Source organism: Canis lupus, chromosome 1 (genome assembly GCF_011100685.1).
Source record: "Canis lupus familiaris isolate Mischka breed German Shepherd chromosome 1, alternate assembly UU_Cfam_GSD_1.0, whole genome shotgun sequence".
In the NCBI taxonomy this organism is placed as follows: Eukaryota; Metazoa; Chordata; class Mammalia; order Carnivora; family Canidae; genus Canis; species Canis lupus.
In genome coordinates, this window is record NC_049222.1 from 31,430,305 (window position 1) to 31,453,427 (window position 23,123).

At 37.9% G+C, this 23,123-nt stretch overlaps 1 protein-coding gene across 7 annotated transcripts in view; it reads right to left on the bottom strand.

Moving 5' to 3' along the window:
• Window positions 1–23,123, bottom strand: part of REPS1 (RALBP1 associated Eps domain containing 1) — an 83,302-nt gene that overhangs the window by 58,515 nt on the left and 1,664 nt on the right. The window contains exon 2 of one of the 7 annotated variants that reach the window (XM_038526180.1): window positions 664–754. The exons of the other annotated variants lie outside the window; for them this stretch is intronic. The gene's annotated coding sequence lies outside the window, so the exon portion shown is untranslated. The remainder of the gene's footprint in view (window positions 1–663; window positions 755–23,123) is intronic. 7 annotated transcript variants of the gene reach the window in all.

Consider the following 23,123-nt stretch of genomic DNA (forward strand, 5'->3'; position numbering starts at 1 on the left):
TCTTGTAAAATAAATCCAGCCAGTAAACTATACTTAGAGTAACCATAAAATGTACACCCAACCTAGGACATTTGCAAGAGTAAAAGGGGTACTATTTATACCTAGACAACAGGCATGAGATTGTCTCAAGCAAACCCAGACTTGTAACTACCCTTCTAAAACACCTTTAAAAATAAATGATCTCATTTAACTGGTAAGATGCATAAAATGACAGAAAAAGCCAACACTTCCTAACTATATGCCTTGATACTATAGTATTAAGTATATAATATACTTAATATATAATACATATTATAAAATATACATACTCATATATAACTATTAATACTAAATATTAATTTTTAATTAAGGAGTAATATTTTTCAGGAATTGGTACTAGTAATCAAAACCCTGTTTTCTTACACAGAGGCCTAAAGGATGATTCTAGAGCTACAGCAACTCCTGATTTATCAAATTTAACAAATAATAATAAAAGTTAGACATTTAAACACTCTGGGCCAGGTATCATTCTAAGAACTTTACAAATTAGCTCATTCAGTCTCCATAAAGGGAATGTTTATTCCTTTAAGACAGGGCCTTTTATCCCTTTTTTACATGAGAAAACTAAAGCACTGAAAGATTAAACTAAGTGGAGAAGCTGAGGACTCCACAGGATGCTCTTACCTACAGCACTCGGTTACTACTGCTCTCTTCCTGGGAAGACTGGGGGCCCATTATTCTTCAGAATAGAGTGGAGCTCTGAAGTGTCTGCAGTCTGTGAACACAGTTAAGCATCTGTGATATAACTCTGGTGTATGTTCTTCTTTACCACTGGTCAGGCATCAGCAAACATGGGTCTGGGAACTTGCTGTTACTTTGATAAACAGAAACCATTCACTGCACTCAGGATAATGCTCTACCCCGTGTGGGCTATTGCAGGTTGTTACCGGATAAGGATGATGACAATAATGATGATTATGATAAGCTAACATTAATAGTGTATATATGTATATATCAGGTACCCATCCAAGCTCAGTAACACATGAACCAATATAATCATCCTCATAACTCTAGGAGTATGAGTAGGTACAGTTTTACAGATGAGAAAACTGACATCCGGGGAAGCTTGCTCAAGGACACACAGCAAGCTGACAGAACATGGAAAGAAACCCATGCTCTTAACCACTACATTATTGTATAAAGGATAATGTCTGCCCAGTGGTAAAGTCACATAATAAGGTGAATTATACCAGAGCTTTACTATGTTACATCATGAAACAAGAGTTTCTGTTTTTTTGGCAGGTAGGCCACAGAATCAAGTTTTGATAACTGCTTCTTATGTGAAAAGAGCTAAGTTACATAATATATCTCAAGCTTCCTCCAAGATCAAAGAATGGGGTGGATTCTACTCTAAGATCTCTTCTAGTGCAAACACCATTTCTCTGAACACAAATTTCGTATCAAGTCTATAATTAAAAAACTGCTCTCTGAAAACATCTAATTTTTAAAAATCTATTTTCTGCCAAAGTACCAAAGATTACTAGTTATGTGCCACCTTTAAAAAATGCCACAGATGTATATTTAAATATGAGTTATGATGAACAAAAATATAAGGAGTTAATAAATTCACTGCTTGAATGGGGCATTTAAGTGGAAATAATTAAGTGACTTGCCAAAACCTTGTTCTGTAAACCTAGCTCCAAAGGAACAACACCTGGCGTGAAATTCAAGCATCAATATTTTAATTTTTAAATCAGTGCCTTATCATATTTTTCGACTAAATATTTGATAACGAAAACTTTCTGCACTCTAGTTTTGTATTATGTCTTAGGGTCAATTTTCCCCTCTATCAGAAGTGTGTCAATCAAATTACTCAAGAAAAAAAGGGGAAAAAAAAGAAAAAAATATAGGGGAATGATTTGGCTTACCACATCTGTTTTATAACCAACATCTTAGGAACATAACTAACCCACAGAATTAAAAAATGCTGCTTGTCTTAAAACCAGGTGTATTTTATAAAATAGATAAAAATTTAAAAAAGCAGAACAGTAGCAAATATACCATGAAACTAATATGAACCCATGACATTACCCTAAAGAAATGGTGATAAATTATAAATAAAACTATCAAATGTTCTGTGACATTTTACTTAATTAGAAAATGCTGTAACATACAGAAATTCACAATGACTGAACATTCGTCCCCTCAGATCTTTGAGGTTTAGTAAGTCTTTTGTTGAGTTTAACTGCATGCTGTACTAATTTTAGGGTATACGTATCTCGGGGAGGTTTTGCTGAAGACCTTATTCTCCCTTTCCTGTGTACCATGGTCCCAGTGTGACAATGCTTTCTACTCAACAAGTGTTTAACAAACATATACAAATATCAAAAAACACCTTCCATACTCAAGTCAGATAAGGACAAAGGAAAGTTTTCAGGATCTTCCAAGACGCTACATCCTTCCTAAGGAAATAAAAACAGTAGTAGACAACAGTTATCTAGCACTACTCCCAAGTACCAGGCACTGCTCTGGGTATTTTATGAATTAATTTAGTCCTCAAAACAATCCTATGAGGCAAGTGCTATATTATTCCCAATATACAGATGAAAAAACTAATGCCCAGAGAAACCAAGGCCCACAATAAAATACTTGCTTCAAAGTAAGAAGTCTTAAGAATTAAACTATGTCTTTAAAATTCTATCAAAGATTAAAAAAAAAAAAGATTTTTAGCTGACTAAATGAGAAAACAAATACTAAACAAAATAACAAAATTGATGATATCAAAGAACCTCAAACAACCCTAAAAAAGTAGGTACTGTTATATTCATCTTACAAATCGAAATAGCCAAAGAGAAGAAAGTTCTTGCCCAAGATCACAGACTAAAAATCAGCAGGACCAAAATATAAATAGCTTTGAGAAACTGCAGTCTGGCTTGCTCCACTAAGTCACTGTTTCCCAAACTTGAGGCATCTGTACACCACTTTCACAGACTCTACCGTGTCTATGAGCTTCTTCTGCTGTTAATTTTTATCTCTTACACCATGATACTTAAAAAACGTTAATACATTTTTTTCAAAAGATTTATTCATTTTAAAGGGAGTATAAGCAGAGGGAGGGGCAAAGAGTGAGAAGAGAGAGAATTCTTAAGCAGACTCCATGCTAAACATGGAGCCCTGAGATCATTTACCTGAGCCCAAACCAAGAATCGGACACCTAACCAACTAAGCCACGCAGGTGCCCCTTAATACACTAATTTTTTTAAAGATTTTATTTATTTATTTATGAGACACACACACACACACAGAGAGAGAGAGAGAGAGGCAGAGACACAGGCAGAGGGAGAAACAGGCTCCCTGCAGGGAGCCCGAGTGGGACTCGATCCCAGGACTCTGGGATCACGCCCTGAGCAGAAGTCAGACACACTCAATGGCTGAGCCACCCAGGTGCCCCTTAATACACTAGTTTAAAATATCACACCATAAATAAAATTTTAAGTATCACTTGAAATAAACAGAAAATAATAGAAACTATATAAGTTCCAGGAAAACAAAACTGCTATTTAATTTCATCTAAATACCATTGTCTGCAAAATATCCTTGTGGCTCCATCTAGGCCTGCCTGTAAGAGTAACCTGTTAGGAAGGTGATAAAAACTTAGTTCCAAGCTGAAATTTCTCCTTAATCAGACCTGGGAAACCACTGAAAAGGGAACAGCTTTCTTACTGTGCTTTCACATCTTCTTGGGTACATATCCCCCACTTTAGGAAAAAAAAAAGTTTTCTACCGCCTCCCTTAAACCAAGTATGCAGCCATGCCACCAGTCTTTCTTTACACTCACATTTTAGAGAATGCTCTAACACAAAAAGAAGGCAGACTGGTTATTGTAATTAGTAGCACTATAGGAACACCTTCATCAAAATGTTCTCCTCTGAAGTACTCCATACAGTGTTCAAAGTACATAGTATACCCTTAGAAGCACACAATGTTCTAACACACATCCCCTGCTCTCAAGAACTTCTGACCTAGTTGTAAACACAACACATAATTGAAAAAGATAAGCCATGATATAAAGCTGTAATTTTACACATCAGAATGGTTATCTTGAATACAAAGTTTTGTCACCAAATGGGAGCTGGATTTGAATCCCAGCTCCTACTAAGCATATAACCTCTAAAACCCCAGGTTTCTCAGCTATAAAACAGAAATAATGCCTGTTCTCTAAATTTAAAATTAGTTATATGCCAAAGAGCTCAACACCTGGCTCATAACAGACGCTAATAATTAGGACTTGATACTGGTAAGAGTTACAGAGGGAGTACTATGGGTTGAAATATTATTAGAAAAAAAAAAAAAAGGAAGCCTGGTCTGGACCTTAAAGAATAGACAGGTTTTCCTAAGTCTAAACAAGATGGGCATTCTAATTGTGGGGGCTGGGCAGAGTAAGGAGAGTGCTACCAACAGATCAAAACAGAGATTGTAGTGGTGGCTAGGTAGCAAACTGGACAGAACTCAATGGCGAGGGCTCTGAATGTGACTATTTTTTACCAAGCATTTTTGAAGAATGTCATATAATTTTTTAGAAATTCATTATCTATTTCAACAATTACAGAAAACCTAGTTAAGAATTCAGAGGCTAAAAAACAAAACAAAACAAAAACAAAAAACAAAAAAATTCAGAGGCTACTGCAGTGTTGAGCAACATGCTGGTAAGAGCTCAAGTGCATAATGGAAAAGACAGAAAAGAATGATAAGCTGATATCTAAAGAGAAAATCTGAAGAATCTCACAGGTTGGACATAAGGAAAGGAGGAGTCAAAGCTAATTCTGAACAAGAGAAAGAGACACAGTATGAAGACAGGAAGCTAAAGACATAAAGTAACAGTAATTTAGGATAATGGCACGCAAAAAAAAAAAAAAAAAAAAAAGAATATCTACCAAGAAGTAATTCAGTGTCACTTGCAAGTGAAATGGTAAAACAGGGTAAGCCCTAAGAATTTGGTGACTAGGATAAAAGCAAACTTTAAGAATATCCTTTTTTAGGGGTACCTGGGTGGCAGTCAGTTGGGCAGCTGACTTGATTTCAGCTCAGGTCATGATCTCAGGGTCTTGAGATCAAGCCCCGAGTCAAGCTCAAGGTCAGCTCCATGTACACTAGGCACAGAGCCTGCTTAAGATTCTCTCTCCTTCCCCCCTGCCGCTCCCCCTCTTAAAAAAAAAAAAAAAAAAAAAAAAGAATATCCCTTTTTAAAAGAAAAGGAGAGTGGAAGTAGTACAAAAGTTAGATTACTAGTGGTTGAAGAGAGTATACAGGCAGTGAAAAGAAATCTGGGTCATATGTTATTTGGCAGTAAAAGGAAAAAGAAAAATAGGGAAGGCAGCTCCATGGGTGTGCAGGGTCAAATGAAAAGAGGAAGCAAAAAAAAGAGCACTATGTAGCAAATAGCCATGATACAATACAATTAGTAACTATGACAATGCTATTTTGGCCATTTGTTACATGCAAATGAGGAACACAAAGTTTAGATTCACTCTAGAATCTAGTCTTAGGGGGAATTTGCAGAAATATGATGAAGAAAGTAAAAGATTTCTAATTCCAGGGGTTTAAAACTGTGGGCAGTAATAGAAAAGCCAACCACAAACTCCCTTCCTCTGGCTATTAAATCCTTAGCTTTTTGTAGGGAGGCAGAGAATACAGTAGGCTCTTATGTCTCAAAGGTTTCACATCAGCAATTTCTATTATTCCTGTTAGATTCATACAGATCATGACAAATGCTATAACCTGTCATTCTGTTGTGATACAAGTTTCATTGGCCTGTGCTAGGGAATAGGCTGTGTGTGATGTCATGTGAAGTGTGCCTCACACCCTCATCTTTAAGTGGGTCTGTCTGTGGTCTTCCATTTCCAGCCAGGTACAATAGAACTGGACAGAAGTTGTGCTTTATTACATTTTATTAAAGAAGGTATATGCTATAGTGCTAGGATATCCAGACTCGACCAGAATTTATTTCTTTACCTGCCCACAAATTCTTAGTTTTGTTTCTCATTAAACTTCTTACAGTCACTCTGCTATAAAAAAAAGAAATTCGGGGGGGGGGGGGGGGGTTAGGTTTTGAAAGGGAGGCAGGGGGAACTGGCAACATCAGTCAGCAAAGCACCAAAGTCAGATCTCAGAGAATTCTGTGCTATTTGTTCCCGTTCTTGCCACCTCCTCCTCTTCTCTTCTCGTGCCCAGAACGTTGACTGGGGTGGGCAGAGAGAGTACCCATAGTGCTGGCAGAGGAACATCCAAAGCTGCAAGCTTTACCACCCCCACTTTTTACTTCCCTGGGTGAAGAGCCCAGACTTGTCTTAATTCATCATCCCAAACACGTCTATGGGTGCACAGCAATAAGCAGAGCTAAGCAACTTCCTTACCCTTAAAAGCTGGCTATGTTCTCTAAACATCTACTATGTGCTTTTGCTACTCTAGATATCACAAGGTCATGAAAGAAATGAAACCTGAATTTTATTCAGTTTGCTTAAATATTGTTGAGAGGTAAATCTACTGGAAGAGCAGCTAAACAATGACATAAATGAACAAAAAGCAACCTAGTACAAAACACATAGAAAATTATGGGTAGGAGACAAAGTCTCAGAGTGAGAGTGAGGTTGTTCAAATTGGATTTCCATAGATACCAAAGCTAACTCATGTTCTGAAAAAAGGGGAGGATGGAAGGTGGGGGAGGGTACTGCAGATAAACAAAGTAGCATGATGAAAAGAAGCTGATAAAGAACAAGTAACTGTGAGAAACAGAAAACAGATTTGGTGGGTGGGAACACACAGTCCATGTTAAGACAATAATCTAAAACAAGATTGTGAGATGTGGGGGTGAGTGGTAGGTAATTTTAAGGCTGGTAGACAGGACTATTCAGATCTGATAGCTCTAGTGTCAGGGCCGGGCATTTCGTGAGAATGCTATGCTTTTCCTCCCAAAGTGTCAACCAAATTAAATTAGAAACTACTGACCTATTTCCTTATTTAGATTTTTTCTTCCCTTATTTAGATTCTCTACCACTTCCTGCTTATTGTCAAGTTCAAAAATTAGAAATTATACTTCTAAAGGGCAGAGGAACTCGTGAGTTTATGACTAAAGTGAACCGTAATTATCTTTAAAAATTAAGAGAACAGCCTTTAGGCACAGTACCTTACAGAAAAGTTGTTAGTATGCATGCTCACTATATCTGATTAGAGCCACCTGAACAACTTCAGAAGTATTAACTAGCACACTCAGTCTAATTGAAGATCTATACAATCTTGTCTCAAAGGCTTCATATTGTTCCAAGAGGCTCATACACTGTTATTCAGATTTTTTTTTTTTTAAGATTTTATTTTATTTACTCATGAGAGATACAGAGCGAACGAGAGGGAGGCGGAGGGAGAAGCAGGCTCCACGCGGGGAGCCCTACGTGGGACTCGATCCCGGGTCTCCAGGATCAGACCCCGGGCTGCAGGCGGCGCTAAACCGCTGCGCCACCAGGACTGCCCTGTTATTCAGAATTTTTAAAGTAGTATGATAAAATGAAAAGATCAGGTTAGGATCCACCAATGTACTGATAAGGAATGAAGGCCTGATGTGCTAATTAACCAGTCCAATAGGTTTGGGGTGCCTATCATGAACAATGATATGAAGGAAACAAATACTAATAAGTAAATACTTGCCTTCAAGTTGCTTGCCACCTATCATTCAGGAAAACATAGACACATGAGCAGGAAGCTAAAAGTCCAAGTTGTATACAAGTGCAAACATACAGAACAGTGTGGGAAAATTACAGAAGGAGGGATATCTCATTCAAATGATTAGGGAAAAGTAAGAAGAAGGATGTCAAATTAAAGCAGAACAAAACAAAGCATGAATGATATAAAGATTTTGAATTATTATTTCAAATAGTTTTCTTATTCCATGGGCAACAAAATAATATTACAGAGATATTCTTGATGACTCAGATAATTTAGATAAATATTATGTCTGGGATAAAAATTATAAAGGAAACAAAGGACTTTTAAAAATAAGTTAGTCTGCATATACCTCAGTATATAGAAATGAACTCATCATGAGAAGGATTTGTTCTAGATACCAACGAAGAATATGTAAAATCTCAGTAACAATTTGGAGAATTTAAGAGAAAAATCTAGAATGAGTTAACCAAAAGTCTTAATTAAAAAATGTTTTGAAAGTAATATACAAACTTGGCAGCAAGCAATCTGACTTCCATTCTTTTTTTTTTTTTTTTTTTTTAATCCATGAGCGACACAGAGAGAGAGAGAGAGAGAGAGAGGGAGGCAGAGACACAGGCAGAAGGAGAAGCAGGCTCCATGCAGGGAGTCTGACGTGGGACTCAATCCTGAGTCTCCAGGATCAGGCCCTAGGCTGAAGGCGGCGCTAAACCGCTGAGCCACCCGGGCTCCCCCTGATTTCCATTCTTATACTTCTGTGAAACCCAATATTGAGTTTTGCAGCATGCAACAGACTATGCTTTTCCAAAACATGCTTTCTTTCCTTGCTTCTCTGCTCATCTCCCTCCAAAGACCCAAGCAGCTACTTCAGGCTTTCTCTTATGCTCTTTCTTTTACTTAACAAAGTCATCTTGCCTGACCTTATTCATCTCTGTGGCATAAGCTGCCACCTCTGTTCAGGAGATCCAAACCATGTTTCTGTAAACTTTCTCCCAAGTTTCAGTCCTCTTGAGCTTATAATAAGCAGGCTCTCAAAAAAGTCAGATGAATGAATATTACCCAGATTTCCTAGAGGAGATCTTGATTAACTTTGCTTTAGCAAATAAAAGTGTTTGGTTTAACAATCTATTAGAATGTTCCTTGTCTTTATATAAAAATAGTTTTGGATCATATCCCTTTATTTTAATAAAGTTATTAATATACTTATTAGCAAACTGAAAATAATCAGTGTATCTAAATAAATGCAGAAGAACCTATTTTTAAGTTTTACTTACAGAATGTTCGAAGACACATGCCTGAAAGACAGAGGTAAAAGAGGACTTGTAACTGTCAAGATTACACAGCTAGTAAATGGTAGAGTTGGGAGTTAAGTAGTCCTGTTTGTAACCACAGTGTTCTACTTCCTAAGTATTATATGATTAATAATCCCACTTCTATGCTCATCTCTTTGTCCTCTATCTAAAATACTCTAAATCCCCAAATTTCTTCTTTGAAATTATGTTGAGAGGCCCCTACTTGCTTGCAGTCTGCCTCTAGTGGCCTGAGTCCTTTTAGAATCTTTAACAGTTGTGTAGTGCCTACTATATGCCAGCTACTGTTAAGAAGTTATTTATCCTCTCCATGTCTTTATTTTAAAAACAGGTAAAATAAACTGTACCAACATTGAGAATTAAATGAATTAATACTAGTAAAGGGGCAAAAACAGCTGGCATATAGTAGGCACTACACAACAGCATCTATTATTATTTTATTATTACAGCATTAAAGTTAGTAATCAGCATACTTCTGGGAAAAAAAGATAAATTTGTGCTCACTCATTCAATATTCAGCAAATATTAACCACCAAAAAATGTCTGGTCATGATCCTGATAGTAACAGTTACCCTGGTAGATTGCTGGAGCTTAGGAGAAAAGATTTAAGTTTACCTGAAGAGCACGAATTAGGTCTCTTTTACTCATCTCTATATATTCAGTACCTGGATGCATACATTGGTGCATAAAAGGTGTCTGACAGTGATTGCTGACTTAATGAATAATGTTATTATAGAATATTAAATAGGAAAAACATATTCTGAATATACAGAGAACAGAATTCAATAGAACCATCTCCTAAATAAAATAGTATAGCAATGCTACAGCTACAAGGTAACTGATCTTCAAGTAATTTGTTCACAAATCTTCAAGAATCCACTAATTTTAGAGTATCATAAAAGCATACATTTTCTTATTAATAAAATGGGAATAACAGGCTTACTATAAGGATTAAATGAGACCATGTGTTAAATAAGAACCACAAAGCTGCAATGAGATGCTAGTGGAAAAGAGTAGGCTAGACTATTCTAGCTCCAAGGCGCATTCCTCAGCCAAAATGCAATCATACTATGTGTGGATGACTTGGGTATTGCTTGCAAATGGCTAAAAGGCTCTTACATTAAATATGCAAATGTTAAAAAATATGCAAATACTTCTGGGTTTAACATCCAAGGTTCAACTTTTTGGAGGCTACACTAATTTTAGGCAAATATTATACTTCTACATCCACCTCGCCTTGCTAGGGGTCTCAAGAATATTTCAGAAAAACCTCTGAAATCTTAAGTGAGAATACCTAAAACTCTACAGCAAAAGTGCAACTTGCCATTTACTGTGAAAGAATATTTCAAATATAATGAAGTATGAAATCTTCATTTTTTTAGTCAACAGCCTTATTCAGAAACAACCATCAAGTCTGCACAAGCTTTAAGGCCACCCAGCTGCTACTCTCAAGCCCTGAAATGCCCACTGAATCTTGCTAACACAGATGAACTGAACATGACATCTCACTCAGCACATCCAAAATTCAGCACAAGGTAACCCCAAAAAACTATACAACCCTCCTCACTTCTTTCTGTTAATGGTTATCACCACTCTGTAAGCTACATAAGATCAAAACCTTAAAATCATTTTTATGATTTTATGATTTTATGATTTATTTGAGTTTTCTCAAATAAGCAGAGCTTGACTGAATGACACTTATTTGATCACCCTCTTAGAACTGGGTACTTTGCTCTATGTTTACACTTTATTTCACTTTGGTATTATGAAAACTTCTGGTATTACTGATATTATCTGATATTATCCTCAGTCTACAAATGAGGAAATGGGAGTCTTCAAGAGAGGTTAAGTTACTTGTTCAGGGCAAGAGTTATTAAATACAAAGTGGAGATTCATTTATTTATGTGAGAGGGAGAAAGAGCACAGGGGAGGGGTAGAGGAACAAGCAGATTCCCCACTAAGCAAGAACCTGACATGGGGCTCTGACCTGAGATCAGGACCTGAGCCAAAGGCAGACACTTAACCAATGGAACCATCCTGGCACCCAAGTGGAGATTCAAATCTATAACTGTCACATTCGAATACTCAATACTTGCTGGCACAGAATAAGGGTGTTATAATTAAATATTTTTCTATGGAACATAATTAAGTGCTCTAAAAAATATGAATTCTTCTTTTTCTGGGGTGGGCAGGAGAGGGAGAGAGAATCTTAAGCAGGCATCTAGCACAGAGCCTGAATCGGGGGTTCCAACTCGCAACCCTGAGATCATGACCTTAAACACTTGTGTTTAAACAAACCTCTGGGGCAGCCCAGGTGGCTCAGTGGTTTGGCGCCGCCTGCAGCCCAGGGCATGATCCTGGAGACCCCGGATAGAGTCCCACATCGGGCTTCCTGCATGGAACCCGCTTCTCCCTCTGCCTGTGTCTCTGCCTCTCTCTCTGAATGAATAAATAAATAAATATTAAAAAAATAAACAAATAAATCTTAAAAAAAATAAACAAACCTCTGTTCCTTCTAGTCCTAAATGAGACACAAAGAAAAATCAATAATTCTTAATAGTTTCTAGAAAATGATTTTTTTTCAAGGATAGAGATTTCTATTTCCACATACACCTGACATATTCCATGGACAAGAAACAATAATCACTCTTAGATCAGGGCTGTTGGCTACTCTTTATCCAATGCAGCATATTTACATGATTGTGAGGACTGGGTCCCAGATCTATCACTTATGCAAATTCGGACTGGATACAACAATGCAGAAATACAAAGCCACCAAATCAATGCTTCAAAGTAACATTAGAAGCTTTTAGCCTAAAAAAAGATTCATGATGGTGATGGTGATTATTTTTTTAAAGATTTGCGAGAGAGAGAGAGAGAGAGAGAGAGAGAGCACGCTCACATGTGCAGGGTGCGTGTGAGGGGCAGAGGGAAAGGAAAAGATAATCTTAAGCACACTCCACGCTGAATCCTGAGGCAGGACTCTATTCTCAGGATCCTGAGATCATGACCTGAGTGGAAACCAAGAATCCCGACAGTGATTATTTTAATAGAAGATAACCAGAAGTAGTCCTTCCTATAGATTAAAACTACTATTTTATTAAATTACTACTTATCAGGCATGATTATTTCAAAGTCAGATTATTTTTGAGGCACTATGTGTAATTTTCCAAAAAATTACGATATCTGAATTAAGTGTATATAAATTCAGCATACGACCCAAACTCAACAGAAACTGGTCTCAATTCTTTCTAAATCACAACTTTTTCAGCCCCTTCTAAAGCTATTAAATAATGTACACGTAAAAAAATCTAGCCCGGGTGGCTCAGTGGTTTAGCACCGCCTTCAGCCCAGGGCCTGATCCTGGAGACCAGGATCAAGTCCCACATCAGGCTCCCTGCATGGAGCCTGCTTCTCCTGCCTGTGTCTCTGCCTCTCTCTCTCTCTCTCTGTCTCTCATGAATAAATAAATAAAATCTTAAAAAAAAAAAATCTAGTACATATAAGGCATGTACACAGAAAGCAATGAATAAATGTTAAAGCCAGAATTATTATTCCAGTACTAGTGCTCCATGTAAATATACCTGGTTGTAATGAATCTTCAAGTGGCAATCTCCTCTACACATAATTATCAATGTATCACCTTTCATATGATATTCAGAACATAAGACACTTAACAAATATCAATTATGTAAGTAATATTGATATTGAGGTTTTGTAAATAAAAATACATTATACAGATAGTAGAGGATCCTTTATTCTCTACCATACTTACCTTCACATCCTCCAAGATGACTGTTTCATACATTCCCCCCACCCTGCAAAACCGTTTAAAAAAAAAAATGTATTGCTTTGAGGTATAATTCATATACCATAAAATCCAACGATGGTAAATGTAGGATTCGTTAAATTTTTTTTTTCATTTATTTATGATAGTCACACAGAGAGAGAGAGAGGCAGAGACACAGGCAGAAGGAGAAGCAGGCTCCATGCACCGGGAGCCCAACGTGGGACTCGATCCCGGGTCTCCAGGATCGCGCCCTGGGCCAAAGGCAGGCACTAAACCGCTGCGCCACCCAGGGATCCCGGATTCGTTAAATTTTAAGAAAATTTATGGAGTTGTGCATCATCACCACATTCCAATATTAGAACTCTACCATCACCCCAAATGTTTTCCTCCAGTGTTTCCATCCTAACCTGGTCTCAGGTAACCACTGTTCTTTCTGTATAGCTTTACCTTTTCTAGACATTTCTTATGAGTCCACAATATGTACTCTTTTGTATCTGGCTTCTGTCACTTACCATGGTTTTTTTTTTTTTTTTTTTTTTTTTTAAATTTCACAGGGGGAGAGAGAGAGCAAGCACGCTTGTGCACAAGCATGGGGAGCGGGAAAGGGAGACGCAGGCTCCCCACAGAGCAGGGAGCCCCACACAGTACTCAATCCCAGGACCCTAGAATCATGACCTGAGCCAAAAGCAGACAATCGATTAAGCCACCCAGGCCCCCCACTTACCATGTTTCTGACATTCATCTTTGTTGTAGTATTTTGTAATTTGTCCCTTTATGTTACAGAATTATGTTTCACTGTATGGATATACCATATTTTGTTTACCCATTCCACCATTTGATGGACAGCTGGACTGCTTTCCAATTCTTGACTGCTGTGAATAATGATGCTAACAGACATTTACAATTCTTCATGTGCACATTTTCATTTATTTTGGATAGGTCCCTACGAGTGGAATTGCTTATTCATATAAGCTTCTGTGTAAAACTTTTTAAGAAACAGCCAAACTGTTTTCCAAAATGGCTGTACCATTTACATTTCTAAGAGCAGTGTATACGTTCCTGTTTCTCCACAATACCATGTAATATCAGTCTAATTATAGTCATTCCGGTGGGTGTGTGACAGCATCATTGTTTAATCTGCATTTCTTAATGACTAACAACACTGAACATCTTTTTATATGTTTATTGGCCATTTATAATGTTGAACATCTTTTCATATGTGTAATGGCCATTTATACAATCTCCCTTGGTGAAGTATCTATTAAAATCTTTAGTTCATTTTTTAGTTTTTTTCTTTATAACTGAGTTGTAAAATTTCCTTATATATTCTAGATTAAAAACCTTTACTGTGTTTGTAATATCTATTTTCTGCCAATCTATGGCTTGTCTTTTTACTTCCTTAAGTATTCTCTGAAGTGCTGAACTTTTTAAGCATTTGAATGAAGTCTGATTTGTCAGTCTTTTCTTTTATAATTCATGCTTTTGGTATCATTTAAGAACTTTGCCTAACATAAGGTCATAAAGATTTTCTCTAATGTCTCCTAAAATTTTTATAGTTTTAGATTTTATAATTAAATCTATGATCTATTTTGAGATTTTTGTATATGGTGTGAAGTTGTTTTTTTTTTTTTTCTTGAGGTGGGTGCTCCAATGTCTCCCAAAATGTTCAACATGGGGTCCCCCCCACCAGCCACCAGACCTCAGTACTGAGCTTTACTACTGCAAATACTGTTCCTACAGTAATCGGTCAGTTGTGGGAGTGCTTGTCCACTACCAGAAAAGACATCCAGAGATAAAGGTCACTGCCAAATATATCAGGCAGACTCCTCCTACAGCTCCTCCTACAGCTGCAATGATGAGGGGGCCCCAAGACTCCCCTCAGCCACCCGGCCCCATGCAGCAGCTGACCCGAAGCAGCTCTGAGAGAGACGGCCCTCCCGCAGAGAATGAGATGTTCTTTTGCCAGCACTGTGATTACGGGAACCGGACGGTCAAAGGTATCCAAGTCCATTTTTTTTTTTTAAACATACGGATATCTAATTGTCCCAGCACCATTTGTTGAAAAGACTATCTTTCCCCCATTGAATTGTCGTCCTGGCACTTTTTCAATAACCTGTTCATTTCTAGACTCTCATTTCTGTTCTATTAATGTTTTTGCTTAGTCTTAGCAAATCACACCATCTTGACTACTGTAGATTATAGTAAATTTTAAAATTAGGGCAAAGCTTCTATTTTGTTTTCAAAATTGTTTTGGCTATTCTACATCCTTCACATTTCCTTATAAATTTTTGGCTCTGTTTTACAATTTCTACAAAAATGCCTAGTAGGATTTTGATAGGGATTTTGCTTGAATCTAGAGAGAAGTTTGGGGACAACTGCCATTTTAACATCAATCTTCCAATCTATGAATACAGACTATTTATTTATAGATTTATTTATATATTAAAGAGAGAGGGAAAGAGCAGGAGTGCAGAGAAGGAATCTCAAGCAGATTCTGAGATCATCATAGAGCATGACACAGGGCTTGATCTCATGATCGGAGCATGATCTCATGACCCGGAGATCAGGAATCATGCCGAAACCACAAGTTGGACCCTTAACCAAGGGTGCCACCCAGGCACCCCTTTCCATTTATCTAAATCTTTAATATCTCTTAGTAATGTTTTGCAGTATAGAAATTTTGGTGCTTTTCATTAAAGATTTTATTTTTAAGTCCTCTCTGCATTTATCGTAGGGCTCGAACATAGAACACCAAGATTGAGAGTTGCCAGCTTAACCAACTGAGCCAGCTAGGTACCTCACCTTTTGTTAAATTTATTCCTAAATATTTACTCTTTTTGATGCTACCAAAGATTTTTTTTTGTTGCTTTCATATTCAGATTGTTCCTACTACTAAATTGTTAATATTGCCTCAGTTTGTGTAAAAAAAAAAAAAAAAAAAAGTAGAAGTAGAAACCATTAGGCTAGAATATCCTTATTTTCCTCCACTATGTACCTACTTGGTTCCATATCCATGTTCTTCATTGTTTTCCCCTTTCAAAATTGAGGAAGAGATCCCTTTTCTGTTAAGACCATCCTATGCAGCCAGGATTCTGAACAATATTGCTTTGTCAACTCCCTTTCTCTTCTTGTCTTCCTTTCTTCCCTTGTTAAGCCTAACAACTAAAATCATGCTGCCGTATACTTTTTATGCTCAAAAAATAAATCAGAAAAGACTTCCTTTATATCCTCGAATACCTCCAGTTTCTACCTCATGTCTATTTCATTTCATCAGCAAACTTCTATAAAAAGCCATCCATACACCCTATGTCTAGTCCCTGGGCCATCAAGTATCCCTCAAGTCACTCAAATCTGGCTGCCACCTCTACCATTCCATGAAACTGGCTCATCAAAGTTACTGATGACCTCCAGACCACCAAATCCAATGGGCATATTTCTGCCCATATCTTCCAAACCTCTTGGCCAAACTCAACACAGTTAAGTATTCTTTTCTTGAAATACTCATATTTCTTGGCATCCATGATATAATCCAATATACACTGTCAATTTCCCTACAACCACTCTTTCTTATTAGCCTCCTTCCTAAAGGCCTTCTCCCAGTTTACCCAATTTAAAAATGTGCATTCCTCAGGGTTCCATTTCTAGCCAATCCGTCTTTCCTCTCTATAGTCTCTTCTTTCTCTTCTTCCCTGATTTCATCTATTTTCATGGCTTTTAAGTATCACTAGTAATACACTGATAAACTTCAAATTGACATCTCCAAGCCAAATATCTTTGATCGTCTCTGGTAGAGACCTGACAATCTACATGATTCTAAGAACCTATGATTGACCAAAAACAAACAAACAAAAACCCTCCTGAATTTACCATTACCCCTCCACAGAAAACAAATACAAACAAAAAAATCCTCTCCCAGCCATCCAATAATGTTGACTTCCAGCAACATCTGAGTTCTAACTTATGCTCCATATCCAATCCATTGTCATGTTGTCCTATTTTTGCCGCCTCAAAATATCTCAAATATATCCACTCCTCTCCATCCCACTGACGCCTCACTAATCTAAGTCATCATTTCCTATTTGAGCTACTGCATATCCACTGGCCAATCTTTCTGTTTGCCCAATATTCTCTTATCATACAGCAGGGTAAGCTTTCAAAACATAATTCAGATGGTACTCCCTTACTAAAAGCTTTTTTCGTATTTTTTTTTTAAGATTTTATTTATTTATTCATAGAGACAGAGAGAGAGAGGCAGAGACACAGGCAGAGGGAGAAGCAGGCACAATACAGAGAGCCTGACGTGGGACTCCATCCAGGGTCTCCAGGATCACGCCCTGGGCTGCAGGCGGCGCTAAACCGCTGCGCCACCGGGGCTGCCCTTTTTTCGTATTTTCAAATCTAAACTGCTTGTTGCTGTGTACAAAGGACTTGTAGTATGTGGTCCCTGCCATGTCCATCTCCCCTCCCCTATAGTGCTCCAGCTTTTCATTTCCTCAAACACATTAAGTTCTTTAGGCTTCAGGCCCTTCATATGCTTTCTTTTTTTTTTTTTAATATTTTATTTATTTATTCATGATAGTCACACAGAGAGAGACAGAGAGGCAGAGACACAGGCAGAGGGAGAAGCAGGCTCCATGCAGGGAGCCTGACGTGGGATTCGATCCCGGGTCTCTAGGATCGCGCCCCGGGCCAAAGGCAGGCGCCAAACCGCTGCGCCACCCAGGGATCCCCCATATGCTTTCTTTTATGTGAAATATCTCATTCTTGCTCCCTTACCTGTGTCCATACCTCCTCAGAGGAACCATCGTCCTACAACTAAGTAGGGCCCTGGAGTCTGCAATCATTCTCTATTAACTGTACACGTTCTTTTCCTTAATCCATAAAGGCAGTAAGGATTTCTGATTTTTACCTCCTCAGAGGAACCATCCTCCTACAACTAAGTAGGGCCCTGGAGTCTGCAATCATTCTCTATTAACTGTAACACGTTCTTTTCCTTAATCCATAAAGGCAGTAAGGATTTCTGATTTTTTATTACTGCTAAATATATACCCCTAATGTAAATAATACCATCAAAAAGTATTCATGAAAATATACAAAACTAACTTAAAAAATTATGTTTAGCACTTCAGAGGTATGTCTGCTCTTCTTCAAAACTTTATGTAGAGGTCCATGGGTTGAGCTTGGCTAAACTGGAGGAAAGCTAGCAACCTCAAATTATATGCACAACTTTATAAACTGTGTTTTCTAAATAGATGTCTAGTACATGCAACAGAATTTCAAAGGAAACCGCAATCCAAGAGTTAGAAGATATATGTAATCTAATAAATTCTAACTTCATCATTTAACAAGATAGACTCAAATTGAACATAAAATCAATTCATGAAACAAAATGAAAAGAAGATACAGTATTTTTTAGGGGGTGCCTGGGTGGCTCAGTTGGTTGTGTCTGCCTTCAGCTCAGGTCATGATCCTAGAGTACTGAGAGGGAACCCCATATCAGGCTTGCTGCTCGGTGGGGAGTCTGCTTCTCCCCCCACCCCCCGCCCCCGCTCCTGTTGTATGTGTGTGTCTCTCTCTCTCCAGCTTACTCTCTTTCTCTCCGAAATAAATAAATAAAATCTTTTTAAAAAAACAGTATTTTTTTAAAGGCCTAAGTCCTATAATTTACTAAACCTCAATAGAATTTAGTGTATGGTATGAACTTAAAAAAAGATTTCTGAGACAAGGTTATCATGTCCTGATTTTTATGTCATGCCTATATGTGCAACCCAGCAGACATAAATTCTTTATATAGATGTAAAGGAGGGAAAAGATGAATGAAAATGCATCTATCACAGAAAAAGCTACAGAAAAAGAAACATCTATGAAGGAAAAGATGAGAAATGCCAAGTCTTATCATCCTTTCCAAATTTTCACTGGCCAAATATCTTGAAGAATTAGGAAACCACAGACCTTACAACCTTTTCATTATTAGTTCCTGCTCATGTAGGTAGTCACTTCAGCATTCCAGGCTGATATTCTCTTCAAATCTCCAAAAGAATGTGAAAGAAATCAATGTGTTAAAATTGTGGAGCAACTAATTTCAAGACTGTACACTATGTTCTCAAGGGTGTGGCTGGCTGGCTAGGGGGCCATTTTGACACTGTAACAATTTTATTTGAAAAATCCAATCCAATCACTTCAGGCTATGAGAACATGAATCCAAGATATTAAGTGATCTGTTCAAGGTCACAAGGCTAGCTAAAGACAGGACTGGAACTTGCCTCCCATGTTTAGTGTTCCTTATTACCAACTTCTCTTTTATAGCTCCATCAAAATGCTTAGCATGAGGTCCCCAAATACTACGACTCTAACTCTTTCTATAAAGAAAAAAAAAAAAGATTAAAGCTAGCATGATATGATACAGGAAAAAGAAATTTAAGAGGTAAATATGACACTACAGAAAGTCATTAAGTACGACTTCTCTCACAAACAGTATATGTTTTTCAACTGTGTATAGGAAGTGTCTAAGGCAAGATCATATTTGTAATTTGTTGTAATTAGTGATTCAGAAATTACAGATAAAGAAATCACTACTCCAGAATAACAAATCTGACCTTTACATTAAATTTATAACTTTCAATGAACAAATGAAGCTCTACTTCTCTATTATAATATTATCACTGATGAGCAGATCTTGTAATTGAACAAATTTCAAGAGAAAAACGAAATGGTTTATATTTCATTGTCATTTTTCATCCATTAAATTAATGTGTTATTCAAATATTCTACTGAGATGTTGTTCAAGAAAATAACCTGAAAGATTTCTTGAGCTTCATGAATAGGGGTACACTGGTTATAACCCTCAATGAAAGAACTGTTAGTACTAGAACCTTTTATGCACTCAAGGTCTCTGTGAAGTTTTAAAACATTCCCCAAAATGGGGGGGAGGGGGGGCGGTGCTTGGGTGGCTCAGTCTGGCAAATGTCTGTCTTCATCCCAGATCATGATCCCAGGGTGCTGGGATTGAGTACCACATCAGACTCCCTGCTCAGGGGGGAATCTGTTTCTCCCTTTCCCTCTACCGGGTCCCCCTGCTCACGGTCTCTCTCTCTCACACGCTCTCTCTCAAATAAATAAAAATCTTAAAAAATATATATTTTTCCCAAAACAGAAGCTTTAAATAAAAGCTAAGAAAACATACTCATCAGTGTAGTAGCATACTTTGCCTAATCTTTAAAAAAATAAATTACTTCTGATTTTTAAGCCAATAAATGTTTGTTATTTTGTTCAGCAAAAAGCAAAATTCCTCCTGATTAAATCCTATGAACCAAATTTTTCTCTACCCAGTCCTGTTCCTCTCTGTTGTGGAGCTTTTAGCTCATTCATTTTATCTACTAATACACGTCTCCAAAAACAAACCATTAAACTTGACACGTCTTACTCTATTTCAAAACTAGTGTACTGAATTGCCTTTAAAATATCTGACCATTGAAAAAATAAATAAATAAATAAATAAAATAAAATATCTGACAATCGTACTAATAATGTAAATTGTGTCTCTGTGTGTACAAGATAACAACCACAAGAATCTTCTTTCTCTTAAGTGGCTGTGTCTCAAGACAGCATCATACATAAAACCATTCACTATGCAAAGAAGGAAATCCATACATAACTCAAAATCAATCTTAAATCTCTACTCTTGAAAAGAACTCTGGGCAAACCAATCACATGAACAGTGAAAGTAAGAAAAAGCTGAAAGGTAGCAAGGAATAATGGGAAAGGAGAGATGCTTTATTCACTAACAAGTTATTTAACTTCTCTACCTATCGTGTTCCTAGTTAATAAATAAAAATAACACCCACTTCACAGGGTGTTGTAAGGATCAAATGAGTTCCTGCATGAAAACGACATGCCCAGTAAAAGGAACATAACATGCACTCAATAAATGCCAGCTCCTTCCTCCTTCAGTTCTGGGCCCTCTGTTCTTTGTTCTCCACATCCATTCCCCCAGATGACTCAGCCTTCTCATGACTTTTATTAACAAATGCTGAAAACTACTACATCAATCAAAGTCCTGATGTGTACATGCATGCTCACAGTTTAAGAAGCTGTCCGTCCCCTACCCCTGAGATACTTAGGTGAGAAAGGCAGAGGAAGAGACTTGAATATCTGAATTTCACTGTAAGAACAAGCACTTGGTGTGGACAAATGTCCAGGAGTTTCCAACTATCTCCAGAGACTTTGCACTGCCCTCTCAAAATGCCAGAAATCAAACCCACCAGTATCTTTTTTAAAACCAGGCTCTCTTCCTGCCCAAGTGGTGAGTGGTGTCCAACAGGGAATAATCCTCGCACTAATCTTCCCTCATCTAAATATCACCAGGTAACTCAGGCCCGTCAAGTCTACCTTCATAATTTCGAGCCTCATTTTCCGTTCCACTGTTACCACCAGAGTCCAGGTGAGGATTTCTCAATCTCAGCACCACTGACTGACATTTGGGCCCCTATCAATCTTCGTTGTGGGCACTGTCCTGAGCATTGTAGTATGTTTAGCGGCATCACTGGCCTCTATCTGCCAGATGCCGGTACAACTGCTCCTTCCCTGCAAGTAGGGACAACCAAAAATGTCTCCAGACAGTATCAAATGCCCCTTGGGAGACAAAATCATCCTCCCAGGATGTCCCCCACTCCTGCATCTGAACACCATGGCCCAGTTCCTCATCACCTCATACATGCAACAGAGAATGGTTCCCCAAATTCATCTCCAGCTTCTTCCCTCTAATTCCTGTTGCACTGATCTCCTACAGGTCTTGTAAAGCACGGCTTTTATGAATCATTTCTCTTAAACTACACCTCCCTGTTACCTTTACAATTAGTTCAAAGCTCTCCACCCAGCCTGGATAATCTGGCCTCAATTAAACATTATCCAACAAAGCACCTCACATAGTGTCTACCCAGCAACCCTTCAGTAACTCAGACCTGTTCGTCCGGATGTTTCCTATTCTACAGCTGTCACCCTAGTTTGGATGCCCATTACCCAACATACATTCCAGACCACTGCACGAGCCTCCTTCCCCCGACTCGACTCTCTTCTTACTCGAGGTTAAATAACCAGCAATGAGTCTCCATTGCCTATTGAAATACGAAATCTTCTGCATATTCCTTAGTCTTTCTTAATATGGTCTCTTTCAACTGTATGTTCCTTTGTCCCCAAGGCACACTCCAGCTTCAGCAAAACCTAACTATCTGCTACCCCTTGAAAAGGCTCCTACACTTTCCACCTTTTATCATGTTTTCTTCTGCCTGCAAGTCCTTCATCCCACTGCCCTACCGCCATACTAATTTAAAGTCCATCTCAATTAAGTCAAGGAGACTTTCCTGATCACACCTCCTTTGTACCTCTCCTATGGCATTCACATGGTACTTTATGTCACATATGTGTATTTCTGTAGTTTACAAGGTCCTTGAGAGATTCTTACTCCTCTTTCGATGCCCTGTGATGCCTACCCCAGTTAAGTAGCTAACTTAATGTATTTGAGTTGACTCAAATGTCTCCCGCTTAGCAACAGGAGGCTGTGTTTTCAGACAATCCCAAATTCTCAAGAGAATCAAATCCATATTCCCCTTTTGTCTCACATTTTATGTCTTAGGCCGGTTTTTAAGTAAACTGCCTTCAAATATACCCAAAATACTTAGTTCTGCTTCAGCGAGCTCCTACAGCTTCCAGCTTGTAACTGAATCCTGAATATTTATGCTATGTAAGTCCTTTCTTTATACTGAAAAGCAACAGAAATATACTTTTGAATGTTAATAAAACCGAGCAAAACGTGAAAATAACTTGATTAAACAGATTTCAAGCAAAGGTTAACTAACACTAATGTGTCTATCTTAAATAATACACTAAAAGTCCTAAAGTTTTCTGGCACCATTAAAAATATGAAAGTCTGTTTATTTTAGCTCCCTCCACCCCAAAAACATAAACCAAAACAGAACTCATAAAGTTTCTCGTTTAGTTCCTAAATGACTTGAAAGTGTGTTTTGCTATTGCTACAAAGAAGGGCAATAGAATTAATGAGCATGTTCTGACCAGACGTCTTTCTAAAAGTCTAACTCCAAAGGCATAAGAGGTGAGAGTATGGTATCCCAAAGCTCCCACCATTTTTTAGCCAGAATCAGCAGACTGTAGACCCTCCCAACCCTGTTTTGTATGCCCCCGAGCTAAGAATATTTTTTACATTTTTAAAGGGTCTCAGGGACACCTGGGTGGCTCAGTGGTTGAGCGTCTGCCTTTGGCTCAGGGCGTGATTCCAGAGTCCCCGGATGGATTCCCACATCGGGCTCCCTGCGTGG